Raw genomic sequence first — 17,242 nt, forward strand, 5'->3', positions numbered from 1 at the left:
AAAATAAACCCTCAGTACAGTCTATCTACCTGTTATAAATTGGATCCCATGTGTTAAGGGCTTGGTCCCCAGTCTGTGGTGTTCTTGGGAGGTAGTGGAAACTTTAGCAAGTGAGGCCTAGTGGAAAGAAGTTGGGTCCCAGGGTCGGGGGTGTGCCCTTGAAGGTAATATTGGGATCCTGGCCACTTCCTTTTTCTCTTTTTGCTCCCAGCCACCATGAGGTGATCAGCTTTGCTCCACCACACACTTCCTACCATTATGTTCTGCCTTGCCATAGGCCCAGAAACAATGGAGCTGACTGACCTGACTGTGGACTGAAACCAGGAGTCAAAATAAACCTTTCCTCCTTGTAAGTTGTTTACCTCAGATATTTAGTCACAGTGATGAAAATCTGACTAACATACTACTATATATTATTTTACGTATTCCTCAAAAGAAATCCCCAAAGTAGGGACTGTCATCTCCATTTACATCTGGAGAAACTGAGGCTCTACTTTGCCCTACGGTCATACAGATAGATTAGGGTCACAGTCTGACATCTTCTGATTCCTGTATTCATTCTGCTGCCCACTCAGAGGGACACCCTCACACATGGCTGTCCCTCTGCCTGGCCCAGCCTGGTAGGGTAAGAGCTGCTCTGACAGCCCCTCTTTGTTGAACAGGAAATCCTATGGATGCCATAAAGACACACACTCAACTCTACATGAACTGTGGCCCATGGCTTGGATGTTTTCCAGTGTGGTCAAGGGGCAAAGGTGTAGGTCCGTCACCTCCTATAGCAGGGAAAAACAGCCTCGCGCTTGGCCCAAGGACTGATGAGACCCAGAATATAGGGCCCCTGATGCCCAGAGCTGGGGTTTAGGATTCTGAATCACCCTGCACCCTCCATCTCCTAGTAGGAGTGCCTAAGCCTCAATTTTCTACAGCTATGTTTGAAAGCACCAGCTTAGGAAACGTTAGAATAATCACAGGAAGAAAGATTGGCTCTTTCTTTTATGACAGCTCTAGGAAAAAAAGAAAACCAGGTCAAGCTTTGGAAAAACAAGCTACTACATCAAGGACAAAGACAAGTGCTAGTCCTACTGTGACCAGTGGCTGGCAAGTCCCGTCCTGAGCACTGCAGACCTACCAGCTCATCTAATTCTTATACCTGCTGTGTTTGGACACAGTTTGAGCGTGTCTTTCAAGGATTTGTGTATTGGCAGCTTAGTCCTCAAAGTGACAGTGTCAAAACGGGGTATGGCACCTTTAAGAGGTGGGCCTAGTGGGAAGTGGTTAGGTCATTGGGAGCACTGTCCTCAGAAGGGATTAAGATTCTCATGGGACTTTGAGTTAGATGTCTCAAGAGTGAGCTGTTATAAAAGAGCCCCTCCCCACTCTATGGCTCCCGTGTCTCCATGTTATCACCTCTGCTTATACATGCTGTCACCATTCTTACACCATTACCATTATGATACCATCATCATGAGGTCCTCACCAGAGCTGATCTGATGATGACTCCATGCTCTTGAACCACAAGAACTTGTAGGCTAAATAAGCATCTTCTCTTTATAAAGTATCCAGCCTCAGGTATTTCACCGTAGCAATGGGAAACCAACTAATACACAACCCTGTGAGTTCTATTAACATTTCCATTTTAAATATTCAGAAACAAATGCTCTGTGGCTTAGAAATGAGGTGTCCCCCAAAAGCTCGTGTGTGAGACAATGCAAAAATTTTCAGAAGTGTAACTAATCAGTGGCTAAATCCACTAGTATGGATTAACAGGGCAGTAACTACAGGCAAGTAGGGTGTGGTTGGAGGAAGTAGGTCACTGGAGATGTGCCTTTGGGGTTTATATTTTGACCTTGGTGAGTGGAGCTCTCTTTGCTTTCTGGTTGCCATGCTCTGAGTTGCTTTCCTCTACCATACCCTTCCGCCATGATATTCTGCCTCGCCTGGGACCCAGAGTTATGGAGTCAGCTGATAGTGGACTAAACCCTGAAACCATGAATCAAAATATATGTTCCTTCAAGTTGTTCTTGTCAGGTCTTTTGGTCACTGCAAAGACTGACTAAAACAGAGGCTATGAGGTGAGGGGGGAGGTTGGAGTGACATTTAGAAGGCCCTTGGGGACTGTTGATGATGGTGGGTGACTCTGGGTTAAGATGCTCTGAGATCCATAGCTTAGGAAGCAGACCAGTGTCTCTCAAAATGGGATTCACAGGGAAGATGCAATTTAGGAATGAGAGCGGGCAGAGGGGACCCTGGTGGAATGGGGTGATGTAAACAAGATGACTCTGCAGTGGCTTGATGACTTGAAGGCTGTGCTGAGCATTGTTCTCTGAAGTGTGCTCTGTAGAGACTCAGACTGGAGTTCTGGAGTTGAAGCTGCAGGGAAACAGCTGGTCATCACCACTGTCTCCCTGTCAGTCACTGCTTAATATTTACTATCCCAAATCTCCCTGCTTCCGACACTCTGATCCCTCCTGGTACTCACCGCCTTCTAACATACTAGATAATCTACTTGTTTTCTATATTTAGAGCTATCATATTGCCCTGCCCCAATCCCGACAGGAATCCCCAAAGACTTAGAACATTCTAGAATAATCTAGAGGAGACCAGAAAGCACGCCGAGGCCATGGATGGCCTCTTTCTTTTGCGCATCCTGATGGTGGTCCCACCTTGCCATGGGTGCCGAGGGTCTGCCTCCTCAGGAGGGGCTCAGGATGCTGCATGGTGGGTTTGTGTGAGGGCCTGTGTCAGAGGGGTTATCTGCCCCTGTGTGAAGAATGCTTTTAAACCCATGTCTGGGCTCCTGACCTTCTGAGAGAGAAAACAGATGCACCATTTATCCCCTTCCTGCCCCCGGAGGAGCCCAGCATCTCGGGGTTTTAGGGAGTCGGGTCAAGCTAAGGAATGTCTGGCCTTTGTACCCTAAGGGTTAATGACAGCCTGCTGTTCCCAGAACACCAGAGCCTAAATCCTGTAAGCCCCAGAGCTCCCTCAGGATCCCTCTTGGAAGTTGCCCGTCAGGGTCCTGATTAACAACTGGAAAGCCAACCCTGGTTTTTTGATAGGTTCAGTGTACACACTGTACAAGGCACGGACGTGGAAGTGCTGCTGTTCTGGTGCCCCTGGGAGGTCTAAGACCCATCCCCCACCTGACTGGACTTTGGATGTGCCTTTTAAGTCTAGGGAATTCTAGGGCTCTGCTCAAAGCCACCTCTTCACTTATGTTAACGGTCATGTGCATTTACGGAGCCCATGTTGTCATTTACAAAGCATTTGCATATAAGCCACAGTGGCATTTGGGAAAGAAACTGAGCTTAGAGCTGAAGATTTCTGTTCAAGTGTAGGCACTGCTTTGTGACCTTGGGCAACTCGCTTAAATTTTCTGAGCTCTGTTTCCTTGTTTACAAAACACTGCTGCAAGGAATTATTGTAAGACTGACTTTACTTTGAGGATTTTAGGGTCAAAATCAGCTTCTGGACCAGTTTGTTAAAGCATCTGAATTATCATCAGTTTAAAAAATTAGGAGCTGCCCCTTAAAAATCCAGCTTTCCATGTTCTTAAATTTAAAGTGAGGTGCTCTAGCACATTGCAGAACCAACATCCCTGCTTTCTAGCAGTCAGGGCTGAGTGACAGCCATAGCCTTCACAGGTAACCCTGGGGGACTGTGACTTATAAATAGCGATGTGCTTATAATCATGTGTGTTACTCTAGGGAAAAGATACTTATTGTGTCTAAACTGAGCACATGATGGAAGCAACCCAAGTGATCATCATCAGGTGAATGCAGAAACGAAATGTGGTGAATTCATACAATGGTGTATCAGTGAGCCCTAAAAAAGAAGGAAATATTGACATGCTACCACCTGCATGAAACTTGAGGACATTATGCTAAGGAAATAAGCCACTCACAAAACAACAGATGCTGTGTGACTCCAATTCTATAGGAGGTACTTAAACTGGGCAAAATCGCAGAGACAGAAAGTAGAATGGTGGTCAGCAGGGACTAGGGGGAGAAGGGGTGGGGTGTTGGTGTTTAACTGGAACACAGGTTCTTTTGGGAAAGATGAGAAAGTTCCAGAGATGGATATCGGTGATGACTGCACAACAGTGGGCTGGTGTATAATGCCACGGAACAGTATACTTTAAAATGGAAACAGAGATACATTTCAAGTATATGTTACCAAAATTTAAGGGGGGGTAGGTGCATGTAATTTGCTAATCAGTCCCTACAGCCTGGGGGGAGGGGTGGGTGTCACATTTCTGACTCTATTCGGCATCCTTGCCCACACCAGCTGTCAGAAAGCCCACCAAGAGGCTCCTTCCTCTCCTGAGATCTCAGCCACCCCAGGCTGGTGTCTAAGGAGGAGCAAGCCTCCTGGTATTTACGGTATGTGGACCAGGCAAGTCAGAGGGCTCATACCTGCACAGTGTCTGCAGCTGCAAAGGACGAACCAGATGTTTGAGCTCTTACTTGTTTATAAACCAGATGTCTGCTCCCATCCAGACCCCCTGTGTTTATACTGTGGCAGGGGCTGGGGTGGCCAATATGACCAGTGCACGCTTGGAAGGTATATCTGCGGAAGTCACTCCATGATGCTCACCCGCTCACCTCTTAGCTGTGTGACCTTCAGTGAGTTCATTAACTTCTCCTTCCTCAGTTTCCTCAACTGCGTAGCAGAGATACTAACAACTTCCCACCTTATAGTGTCATGAACAAATGAAGGTTTCTAAAGTGCTCAGAATCATGTAGGGCATGCAGTAAGTGCTTAATACATGTGTATCATCATAATTATTCCTGCCTCTCCTCCTGCCCTTTTCCCCCTATTGCTCCTAGTTTTCCTTTCCAGACCCAACCTCATAGCATCAGCTTTAGGGTTGGGGGTGGTGGGATGGAGAAACCCACCCCATGCCATCTTGGTCTTTCTGAGAAAATAAACTCATTTGCACACATCTGATGAAAAGCAGAATTTGTGCAAACACTTAAAATGCAGAACTGTGTGAATTCTCCAGTGATAGTAGAAAGAAATCTTTATATAAGGTTCATGTTACCTAGTCTGTTGTAAAAACCTTTGTTGTATCTTAAAGGTGTGCAGCTCTCGAAATAACTGGAATCTCCCCAGGCCAAAAACAGAAAGCCCATCAGTGCTGCACAAGTTCAATCATACTTGAAAAAATATTTCCCTTTATTTCACTGTGCAGCGAGGCATGAAATTGTACCTAACCATCCACTTAGCTGGCCCTTTGAATACTCAGTGCTCTGTAGCATTTGGGCAAGGTACATGGTGCCAGGCTTCAGCTGGTTCTGCTTTGCTAATTATTCCAAATAAATAGCAAATGTCGCCTTCCTGTTTCTCTCCTCCCTTTTTCTGCTGTCGTCTGCTCTTCATAAATGTTCACTAATTTTCACACCAATTTCCATTTGGCTATAGTTCTGAAGAGAGAGAAGCACAGGGACATTTGTTAGTGAAAAATCTGGGAAATTTGATTTGGGAGATGTTCTTTTTATACAGGCATCTAATTGTTGAAAGGACCTCGTTTGTAATTTGTAGTTAAATTTGTTAAATCCCAGAATGTTTTGATTTTTTTTTTCTTTTTGCTGTTTTAGTAATGCAGAGCCCAAATTAAGTTAAAAATATTTCCAACTCTGTATTTGGCTTTGTTCTGCATTTTCATCAGCTATTGTGGATGGAGAATATTAAATAGCACAACAATAGTAATTTCAGAATTTCAGAACTCAATGGGGGTGATTTATAGAAACTTGAAGCTCTTACCATAATATTTTGTTAAAAATGTTTCCTCTCATTGTGCCTGATTTAATACAGATCCTTCTCTTTTGTTCTTTATTTCTTTAAATGACTGAAATAAGTTAAATGCATACAGGTTTATCTTAGCCTCCAATGCAAAGATAAAAGGAATCAATATGAAAAGCACCCTATAAGTTATATCAATGGCAGAAGAATGTTGAATTTTCATTACTGACCAGAGTAAATGCCTCAGCTGTTTTTGTTTAAAAGCTGGGTTGGGGATTGGATCTATTTGCTAGAAAAAAAAAAAAAAAAAAAAAAAAAAACACAACACTGACTTAACCTTTTGGAGACTCGATGTCATCTATGAAATGGCGGTAATAAAACAAGAATTGAATTATGTGAAAATGTCAGCCATGCATGGCATGCATGGTGCACAGCAAGTTTTGAGTATATGGCTGTTTTTATCAGAATTCTCTCCTCCCTTCCTTCCAAATATTTAATAGGTGCCCACTATGTACCACAAGCTGTGCTAGGTGCCAAGAGTATAATGCTCAACAAACTCACTGATTCAACACCAGATTTGCAGCATGGTGTCTGACTGCTTAGAACTTTGGGGGCGAGCTTCTACAGATATCAGAACTTGTCTATATCTTCTCCTGACCTTTGCTGTCAGTTCTTTTTTGAACTTCTTTAGAATTCACTGTGTACATTTTAAAATTTGTACCCTTTATTTGAACAGGAAAAATAAAGCACCACCAATGTCCTTCGTATCAATTAAGCACCCACCACGTGCTTACCAAGATTGCTCCAGGCCCATGACATCATTTTGTCTTCTCACCAACATCCTGGGAGGTCAACGGGGTGATCATCTTCATGTTACTGATGAGGAAACTGAGACCCCAAGAATTGACGCAAATTTCCCAAAGTTGCAGCTAGAAGGAACTTCCAGATCAGGAACTTTTGTACGAACGATGGCATGTTGCTTCCCTGTTTTCCCTGAAGTGGAGGAATTGTTTCAAATACCCTAAAGCATTCCCACAGTTGATCAAGCTGTTAAAAATTGGTTGGGTATTTTCAGAGAGCAGTATCTATTCACTAGAATACCAAGTAACCCTTTCCTGGGTGGAATCATCTGTGGCTAAGCAGGCCCAGAGCCTGTTTGAGTAAGCCCAGGTTGAGAAAACAGGAGACACACACCATTTGTGGGAATAGCAAGTTCCTAGTCTCCTCTCTACCCAGCCCCTGGCCTCAGCGTGCGGATGATGGACCTGCCTTTGCCACTGCTGCCCCTTGTGGTGGAAATGGCCATTAAAATCAGGAGAGGTGAGCAGGAGATGGGCTGAGTCTGACCTTCAGTAATGTTCAGCCTGTACCCCACACAGCAGCCCCTATGGACAGTCCTTTTGGACGTCAGGTCAGGGGAAATGACCCACTGTTGAGGGGTGAGGCAGCATGAGGAATTCAGCTTCTGGGCTATGGCCAGTTCCCATCCCTGCAAAATCTCACGGAAGGCCCCTGGTCCTGCTGCCAAAACTGTGAAGTGGCTTGTTTTTGTTCACCAGCCTGCATTAGAGAGCACTCTCTTAAAGGTGTTGCCATTGGACTTTCCCATGGGAATTTCTAGTGTTTACTGCCTTAAGTTTGAAGAAAACTTTGGCATGAACTAAGACATCACATTTGCAGGTCCCCCAAAAGGCAAATGTCATAAAATGGGAGAAGGGTATCCAGAAGAGCTTGGGTGTCTGTCATTCCTTCTTCACTGGACTGCAAACCTCAGAACAGCAAGATCTGAGGATAATTTTTCTCTTCATATATCCTACCAACATATAGTTGGTAAAAACTTATATAAAATGAGTAGGACAGGAAAAAAAGTATGCATTTTTGGGGAGCAGATATAAGGCAAGAAGAAAAGCAAAATGGATTCTGTGGGTCTGTTTCCACTGGGAACAAAAGATTGCTAGGTCAAGGTAGATATTTGTCAGGTTAGCCATCAAAGCATTTTGGAAACTAAAGCTTCTCAGTAGTGTGATTTTTATTTTATTTATTTATTTTTTTTTTTTACTTATTTTTTGGTGGTTCTGGAGGTCCGACCCAGGACCTCATACATGCTAGGCCAGCACTCTCCCACTGAGCTCAGTAGAGTGCATCTTAAAGCTACTTTGCTTGATTGGAAGGAGAGGGTCCACACCCAAGGATTTCACTCTCCAGAGCCTCTTCTGGTAGCCTAAATGATATTTTATAGCGTGAACTAACAGTTTCTAAGGATTATTTTTTCCACTAGACACAGAATTCCTTATGGATTTTGTATGTATTGGCACAAACCCTACATTCATCATGCCAATGGTCATGGCTCTGTCCCAGTGGTTGGACAGTCCCATCCAGCCCCTACCCAGATGGGCATTACCAAATTCATCTTTGCAAAGGATTTTTTTTCTGTTCCATTATTTTTCCCTGGAGGTAAACAATTATAGGCTCCATCAATCTGTCTTGGCCTGAGAAAGGTGCTTCTGAATTTGGTCCACTGTACATTGTTTATATGATCAAATCTGGGGATTCTCTGAGTAGCAAAAGCCTCTGGGTTCATGGCCGTGCAGGAGACTGTTGGAAGTGATTAGGCCAAAGCAGAAATAAACACACTACGAACATAACAACTGAGCTTGTCCTGACAAATTCCAAGTTAAGGGCTTTTAAAAATATGTTTCTGGAATGGTCTACTCACCGTTGAAAACAAAAAACACAAAGAAGGAGATGAAAAGCCACACATAATACTACCATAAAGAGATAAAATTTATGTTGATTTTTTTTGTTGTTGTTTGGTCCTCAAAATGGTTTAAGTGGGCATAACGAGACTGGGATGACACTCAGTGTATTAATTTTATTTTACATCCTTGCCATTTTATGAGCATTTCTCCATGTCATTAAATTATAAAATAAGTACATTATCATTTGAAATGATTTTTGACCATTTTTATTATGGAAAAATTTTAAACATTGTACAATAGTATAATGTAATAAGAAACTCATGTACCGATCATCTGGTTTCAAAAATGACCAAATCATAAACAATATTGTTTTTTCTATAAACATCTTATTTCCCACCTATTCACTATCTGGATTATTTGAAAGCAAATCACAGACATCATATCATTTTAATTTTTTGGCAAATATTTCAGTATAAATATTTAAAAGCCAAAGGCATTTTTTTAAAAAATCACCAAAAATTGCATCTAAAAATTAAAAAGTTAACTAGTACTTCATATCCGTTAGTTTTCCAACTGGTACACATCTTCTCCCAATTGTTTTCTAGTTTATAATCCTTTGTGTCAGAATCCAAATAAAGTTTGTGTGTCGTGGTTGGCTGATATGTCTGTGATGTCTCTTTTACTCTTCAGGTCCTGCTTCCTTTTTCTTTATTTTTCCTTGAAATTTATTTATTTACTTATTATTTTAGCTTTCCACCATGCTGGGAATGAAAGCCAGGGCCTTGTGCATGCTAAGCAGTGCTGTCCCATGGAGAGAAACCTGGTCATTTATCCTGTAGTTTCCCACCATCTGTATTTTGATGACTGCATTCCTGTGGTGTCATTTACTATGTTCCTCTGCCCCTGCATTTTCCGTAATTGGTGGGTAGATCTAGATGTTTGACGAGACTCAGATTTTTGGGAATATTTTTCAGTGGTGGAGTATCCTTCCACCGGGAGGCATGAAATGAGAGTTTTTCTTTTTGTGAGATTGACAGCCATTGATGATGATGAACTTATTCATTATCTCATTAGAGATTTGTAAAATAATGGTATTGAAATTCTGATGCTTGCCTTTGCTTATTAGCTGGAATATTTCTATAAAGAGAAAATTCCCCTCAGACTGTTCAGTAGCTCTGGCAATGTTTTAATTTCTTTTCCCTCCTTACTTACTAGTTTTCAGAATAATAAGTTTGTTCCCAAGCATCCTCCAAAGGAGACTACTAAATTCTGCTTTGGGTACCATTATGACTTCATGCATTTAAACAGAGTTGGTGTATTTCAACTCATTCAGTTATTTTATTGAAGGGGTTATTTTAAAGATGGGGTCCCATCTTTAGCCAAAGAGAACTTCAGGATGCCTTGTGAGTCCTTTTGACATAATTCTAATAATCTTTGGTAATTTCTTTGCTTTCACTATGACAAGATTGTCTGGACTTGTCTTCATCTGTTTTCTGTTACTATAACACATTATCTGAGACTGGGTAATGTATAAAGAATAGAAATTGATTTGGCTCATGGTACTGAAGGCTGGTAAGTCCAAGATCGTGGTGCCAGCATCTGCTCAAGATCTAGTGAGGCACTTCTTGCTGCATCATAACGTGGCAGAGGACATCACATGATAAAGCAGAGCAAGTGTGCTAGATGGGGTCTCTCTTCCTCTTCTTATAAAGCTTCTAATGTCATTATGGGGGCCCCACCCTCATGACTTCATCTAAATCCTAAATATCTCACAAAGATCTCACCTCCAAGTACCATTAAGGTAAGACTTTGGGGATTACCTTACACTCTGATCCTTATATAAATCGCTTTTTTAAGTATCTTCTAATATTCTTAATCACAATAATAATCCTTAGTTTCCAACACATGGACTTTGGGTGGACACATTCCAATCACAAAGAAGCTCATTTTATGTATTCCTTTAAGGGAGAACTCTCTAGAGACCACAATCTGGGTGCAATGGGTCCCCAGTGATACTGATTAGACATTTTTCTCATAGGCCTATTTGTCAACAGAACTGGAAAATTGTTCATCTGTTTTTAAGATAAAATACATCCTGAATGCATGCTACTATTTTCAATTTGAATTCTAGGCTATCACATTTTTCCTTACCATGATCTTTTACCCTGGCTGAAAATCTTGCCTCTCAAATACACCAACCTAATTAGCTTGCCTTATCCCATGAGGACACCTAAAACGGTATCAGAATGAAAATAGAAATGCCACCTTTGACATATGGTTACTGAACACCATTTTTGCTTTTGTTTTTGCTGTTGCAATTTTAGGTTTGTTATTATTACTATTGTTGTTATTATTATGGAAAAACTTTTTTTCTAATAGGGACATGATATGCCAATAGGATATAAAATTTTACCTTTGAACATTAAGGTTGCATTCAAATGGTTGGTATTAGAAAGAATGCTGTGATTAACATTCTTGCCCTTGACATATGTGGTGGGGGGGCTCTGGGTTTGATCCCCAGCACCCCCACTCTTGCTAGGCAAATGCTCTACCACTAAGTTCTATCCCCAGTCCTTTATTTTGTTTTATTTTATTTAATTTTGAGACAGAAACTCACTAAATTGCCCAAGCTAACCTCGAACTTGAGATTCTCCTGCCTCAGCCTCCTGAGTAGTGAGGATTATAGTTATATGCCACTATATCTAGTGACTCTTGACTTTTCTTTCTGATCAATTCTTTAGGCCAGACTTTTAGAAGTGAAATGAGCAGACATGTAAGCCCCACACATAGGGTCCAGTGCCTTTTCCAGAACGAACCAAAAGGGCCTGTATCCCTGTGCCCTGATCAACATTTTCATTACCACTAATAATAATTACAGGTTCAATGTTACCAAACAAACTCAAGAAAGGGTACTTTGTTTAATCTCTATTCAGTTTAAAACTTTGGTCACGTGTGTTTATTGAGCAGATATAATTCTATTTGGGGATGGGATGTCAGGGATTCTTAAGAGGTTTTCTTGATTTACAAGATTTGGATTATTATTTTTTTGAGACAGGGTCTCAATACGTTGCCAGGCTAGTCTCAAACTCGAAAGCTCAAAAGGTCCTCTCACTTCAGCCTTCCTAGTAACAGGCTATACATACCCAGTGTGATTTGCAAGGTATTTTTAGTATCTTAAGAACAACAATCTTCTGTTGTGTTTGTTACAAATGTGGTTTTTTTTTCATTTTATTATTTGCCTTTTGATTTTTATGGTTTATATATATACATATAAAATTTGGAAAAGTCAAACTAATCAAGTTTGTTGATCTGTTTCTTTCATTTACTTTTATGCTTAGAAAGTTCAGTCCCATCTGATATCTGTTAAATGTTTACCTTCATTTCCTTCTAGTTTATATTAGGCTTTATTTACTTTTTCTACTTTTATTATTTTTCCCCCTTCTATTGTTTATCCCCTTACAAATTACATAAGTGATACATGTTTCCCGTGGAGTTATAAAAGTTTAGGAAATATATAAAAAGCTTCATTTATTTTAACATTAAACTTCTTTTTTTGGTGGTGGTGGAGGTGGTGTTACTGGGGATCACGCCAGGACTTCGCACATGCTAGGCAAGTGCCTGATCGCTAAGCCCCAAGCCCCATAACTCTTTTATTTTCATCTATAATTGATTATGGCATAAAGGCTAAGGAAAGGCTCAGACTTATCATCCCAGCACCATTCCCTGAACACTTGTTTTTCCCCTGTAGTACAGACGAGATTGTTTGGTACAGAAATCTTTTTTTTTTTTTTTCTTCGAAATCTGGCCCAGTGCCTGTGTGTCTCAGTTTGTGTGGTTTTGCAATTTTCCTTTACAACTCAAGTCGATTTTTTTGTTATTTTTCCTTTTCAAAAACGTCTTGGCTATTTTTGTCTGTTTATTCTTCTGAATACACATGAGTATTATTTTGTCAAGTTAAACCATCGCAGTGGTCTTTTGTGGGACTGGCTTTACATGGAGTTTGTGTTTGCTTCTGATGGGAGGGCTGGCTGAGCGGAGGTGAGTTTCCGAGGAGGAGCCACACATTGAGCCCAATGTGTGAGCCACACATTGAGCGCTTTCCCATGGCCCCTCGGATCTGACGGCCCTGTGGGGCATGGGTGGGAGATGCTGCAGCCCCCCAGGTGCTGTTGTTTAGATTTGGCTTGAGTGTGTCTCCCATGGGTTCATGTGTTGGGGTCTTGGTCCTCAAGGTGACAATGTTGAGAAGGAGGTGATTGGGTCATTGGGTGTGTCATCCTTGGAAGGGATTAACGCAGTTCTCTTGGGATCCTGGTTTGCTTCCTTGAGTGAGTTGTTATAAAAATACAAGCCCAACTCCTCTGCCTGTATCTGCCTTTCTGACTGGCCTTGTGACCGCTTCTGCACACATAACCACTACTCTGCTGTGGCATCTTCACCAGAGCTGAGCAGAAAGCCAGCACTGTGCTCTCCAACCTCCAGAACTGTGACCTAAATATATTTTTTTCTTTACAAATTATCGAGCCTCAGTGTTACAGCAATGGAAAACAGATTAAATACATCAGAGGTCATAGCTTCATGCTGGGGTCTGAATAGAATAGCATGGAGGAAACACATTAAAGACATGGTAAAGAGAGGGATGACATCATGCTGTGATACAGAGACTGAAAAAGGAGGGAATTTAGGGTGACTCCTTGGTCTCCTGTTTGGTCAGTTGGATAGGTGGTGAGGCTTTCCACCAAGGAAGGCTCTAAGGTATCTTATGTTCTCTAAGTCACCTCTGTGACTTATTTATCCAGGTGGCTGTGTGTTATTCTTATCCTCTTAATGTAGAGGTAAGTGAGGTCCCCATCAGTGAGTGACTCGCCCTGGTCATGGCCACGCTGAGAGTCCCACCCTGTTGTGTTGCCAAAACCAGGACTGGTTCTCCCACATGCCGTGCCTGTTGCCTGGCCCCTCCCACATCACTCCATGCCGGGGTCTGTTCTCCCAAATAGGGATCAGAGAAGGTCTTATGTGTGCCCTTGTTCTCTTTTGTCACCCTGACATTGGTGGACTCAGTAAATGACTATTTAGTGTTGAATTATGTTCCCCAGAAACACACATTACCTCATTAATGTGACCTTATTTGGAAATAGGTCATTGCAGATACAATTAGTTAAGATCAGGTCATGCTGGAGTAGAGTAGGCCCTGAATCTGGTAGACTGGGGTCCGGATTAATGAGAGAGAAGAAAAGGTAGGGTATGTGATGACAGAGGAAGAGAAGAGAGTTCCTCTGTTGGCAAAGGAAAGTCAAGGATTGTCAGATACCACCCCAAATTGGGAGAGGCAAAGAGGGTTTCTAGCCAGTCTTCCAGTGAAGACACCTGGATTCAGACTTTTGACCTCCAGAACTATGAGAGAATGAATTTCTGTTATTTTAAACCACCTAGTTTGCAGTGGGACTTTTGTTACAGCAGCTGCAGGAAACTAATACATTCTCTAAAGGATCAGTGAATAGTTCCATAAAACAGTGTGAAATTCAGACATTTCACACACTCTGATAGGTCTTCCATCTTTCATAGGAAGGAGAATATATATCTCCAGGAACCTGCAGTTATTCTGTGGGTTGGAAAAGAGAAAATTCTGGATGCTGATTCACTTCAGGGATCCAGGACCCATTCTTTTTTTTCTTTTTTTTTAATTATTATTTATTCTATTTAGTTATATATGACAGCAGAATGCATTTTGATTCATTGTACATAAATGGGGTACACCTTTTCATTTCTCTGGTTGAACATTATGTAGAGTCACATCATTCGTGTAATCATACATGTACCTAGGGTGATGATGTTCGTCTCTTTCCAATATCTTTCCTTCCCCGTCTCACCCTCCCCTCCCCTCATTGCCCTCTACATAATCCAACGTTCCTACGTTCTTACTTTACCCCCCTCCCCTTACCCCCATTATATATCAGCATCTACTTATCAGAGAAAACATTCAGTCTTTGATTTTTTGGGATTGACTTATTTCACTTAGCATGATATTCTCCAGCTCCACTCATTTACCTGCAAATGCCATAATTTTATTCTTCAGGACCCATTCTTGACACAGAGCTAGTTGGCTCATCTGAGCTGCTCAAGTTTGCAAAAAGGGTATTGTTATCCCTATTTCAAGGCAAGGAAACTAAAGCTGACAGACATCGAAGGCCTTGCCCCAAGACTGTATTATTATTAGCACCTCTAGTAACCATATAGAAAGTGGTCATCTGTTCATGTTTTGATCTGAGCTGCTTTTTAGAGGCTTTTCAATGTCGGAAATGGTTTGCATGAAGTTCTGTAATGAGCTTTTTAATTTCATGTCAATAATTCTCAAACATCTGGTCCTTGACAAGGGATGGGGAAGGAGGGCATATGTTTTAAAAAAAAAAAGTCCTTTCAGCTTTATCTGTGATCACTTTTCAGGGTTTTTAAGAATCCAAATGATGTTGTGTTTATATGTAATCATTATTGTGCTCCACTGTATGAAGAGGGAAAGAGGGTTTTCAAAGACAAACACCTCTTTGGGAGCATATTTGAATTCTTTCCCCTGGCTACCATATCAATACCTTTCCTCCTAAACTGAGACTCCTGAAAACTTAGGGACTTTAAAGTTTTAAATTTTACTATCCCTAGTCCAGCACATCATGGCACGGAGGAGTTCCCAGGACAGTCTGGAATAGTGGTAAGTGAGACAGACTGGCTGGATTTGATCCCCACTCTGTGACTAGCAGTGAAAAAGTGTGTGACCTTGGGCAAGTCGCATCATCTTGCCTTGCCTCTGTTTCATCATCTGTAAAGTGGGGACAGTGTCCATCAACATCATCTTCACCTTCGTCTTCATCACCATGAGTTGGTGGGACCAGCTGGCCCTGTGTGAGTATATCGTGTACCAATCTTGAGAGTCCTTTTAGCTCTGTGCTCTGGGATTCTGTGAAAGTTGGAACTTTTTAATGAAGGGGAAGATTCTCTGGTCAACTGAAGGCAGGGTGCTTAATAAGATTGTAATTAAGAATTAGAACTGGACAATTTCAAATCCCCATCACCAGTCTCCTGTATAGCACTTACAAAAGCACCATATACACAGGAGTTACCCAGAAAGTGAGACTTCAGTGAGATAAGAACAGGTGCTCCAACTGGTTTGGAGTTTCTTTCTTTATTTTGTACAGGGGATTGAAACCAGGATCACTTAACCACTGAGCCACATCCTCAGCCCTTTTTAAAAATTTTTATTCTGAGACACGGTCTCACTAAGTTGCTTAGGGCCTCACTAAATTGTTAAAGCTGGCTTTGAACTTTTGATCCTCCTGCCTCAGCCTTCCAAGTCGTTGGGATTATAGGTACGTGCCACCATGCCCAGTTGGGATTTTTTAATGGTCGAAAAAATTCCATATGTAATTCACATGGTTGAAAATGTTTAAGTATGTGGAGTATACTGTTTTCCAGACACCAAGTTTTCTCCCCAACAAAAACACCTGTGCTTTAGTATTTACCCACTATCTCTCTCTAGCATATATTTGGGTATATGTCTCTTTTCCCAGTATTTCACAACATAAACAATATACAGGACACACTGATCCATACTTTGTTTCTTTAGCTTTATAATACGGCTTGGAAGTTTTTGACTTATTGGTAAAGAGCTTCCTTGTTCATTTTTATAGCTGTATAGTATTCTGCTGTATGGGTGTGCCCTAGTTTCTTTAAACAGAACCTTGCTCATGGACATTCAGATTAGGCCCACTCTTTTGCCATTACAAACAATGCCATAGCATAAATTTACATATAGTAATCCCCCTGATCTTCAGTTTCATTTTCTATGATTCCTGTTATCTGCAGTCAACCACAGTCCAAAAGTTTAAGTGGAAAAATCCCATAAAAAGTTTTAAATAACTTTTATTACAGTATGCTGTCATGATCATTCTATTATTAATAATTCATTATTATTAGTCATTATATTATTATCATTATTACCATGCCTAATTTATAAATTCAACTTTATCATAGGAATGGATAGGGGAAAACATGGTATATACAGGTTTTGGTACTATCCACAATTTCAGGCAAGCACCAGGGAATATACTCCCCCCAGATAAGGGGGACTACTGGATCTGTCATTTCCTATACATATAAGTACATCCATCTGCTGAAGTCCTAGTGGAAATCATGGATCAATTAGCATTACTCTCTTGGATGCTGTTGATAAACTTCCTATTATCAAGCTTGTACCACTCCGTGCTCCTGGTTCACCATGCTGCAGCCACTGTGACCTGGGCCATTCTCTAGGATTAAAATAAGTCTCTCAGGAAGGTTTTAATTGGCAGTGCTCTCAGAAATGCTGGTGAGCATCTTTTCTTTCTGCGTAAATTATCTGATCCTAACATTTGTGTCTGTTACATTGTTGGTTTTTTTTTTTTTTTTCAGCAGTTTGTAGGAGTTCTTTGTGTGCTCGGGACATAAGATCTGTCTATGAAATGAGTGGAATATATTTCTTCCACGTGCGTCATTAGTCTTTTCATTTCACTTATGGTAGTTTTTAGAGGCACAGATGTTTTTAATTTTATCTAGTCCATTTTATCAATCTTTTCTTTTATGGATGCCAGGTTAGAAAGATCCCCACCACTCTGAGTTTCCAAAACCGTTTTCCATTGCTTTCCACTTTATGGTCTCATGTTTACCTTTCAATCTTTGATCTAGTTGGATCCAGCATCTTTTTCCCAGGTGGCTGCCTAAGTTCTTTCAGTTGTTCATTGAATATTCCATTGGTTTGAAGCATCGTCTCT

The 17,242-nt window shown here is 41.2% G+C and overlaps 1 protein-coding gene across 8 annotated transcripts in view; it reads left to right on the plus strand.

Moving 5' to 3' along the window:
• The window catches only part of Col23a1 (collagen type XXIII alpha 1 chain), a 369,547-nt gene that overhangs the window by 123,810 nt on the left and 228,495 nt on the right, over window positions 1-17,242 (plus strand). The window lies entirely within an intron of this gene.

This window comes from Sciurus carolinensis, chromosome 6 (genome assembly GCF_902686445.1).
Source record: "Sciurus carolinensis chromosome 6, mSciCar1.2, whole genome shotgun sequence".
Taxonomy (NCBI): domain Eukaryota; kingdom Metazoa; phylum Chordata; class Mammalia; order Rodentia; family Sciuridae; genus Sciurus; species Sciurus carolinensis.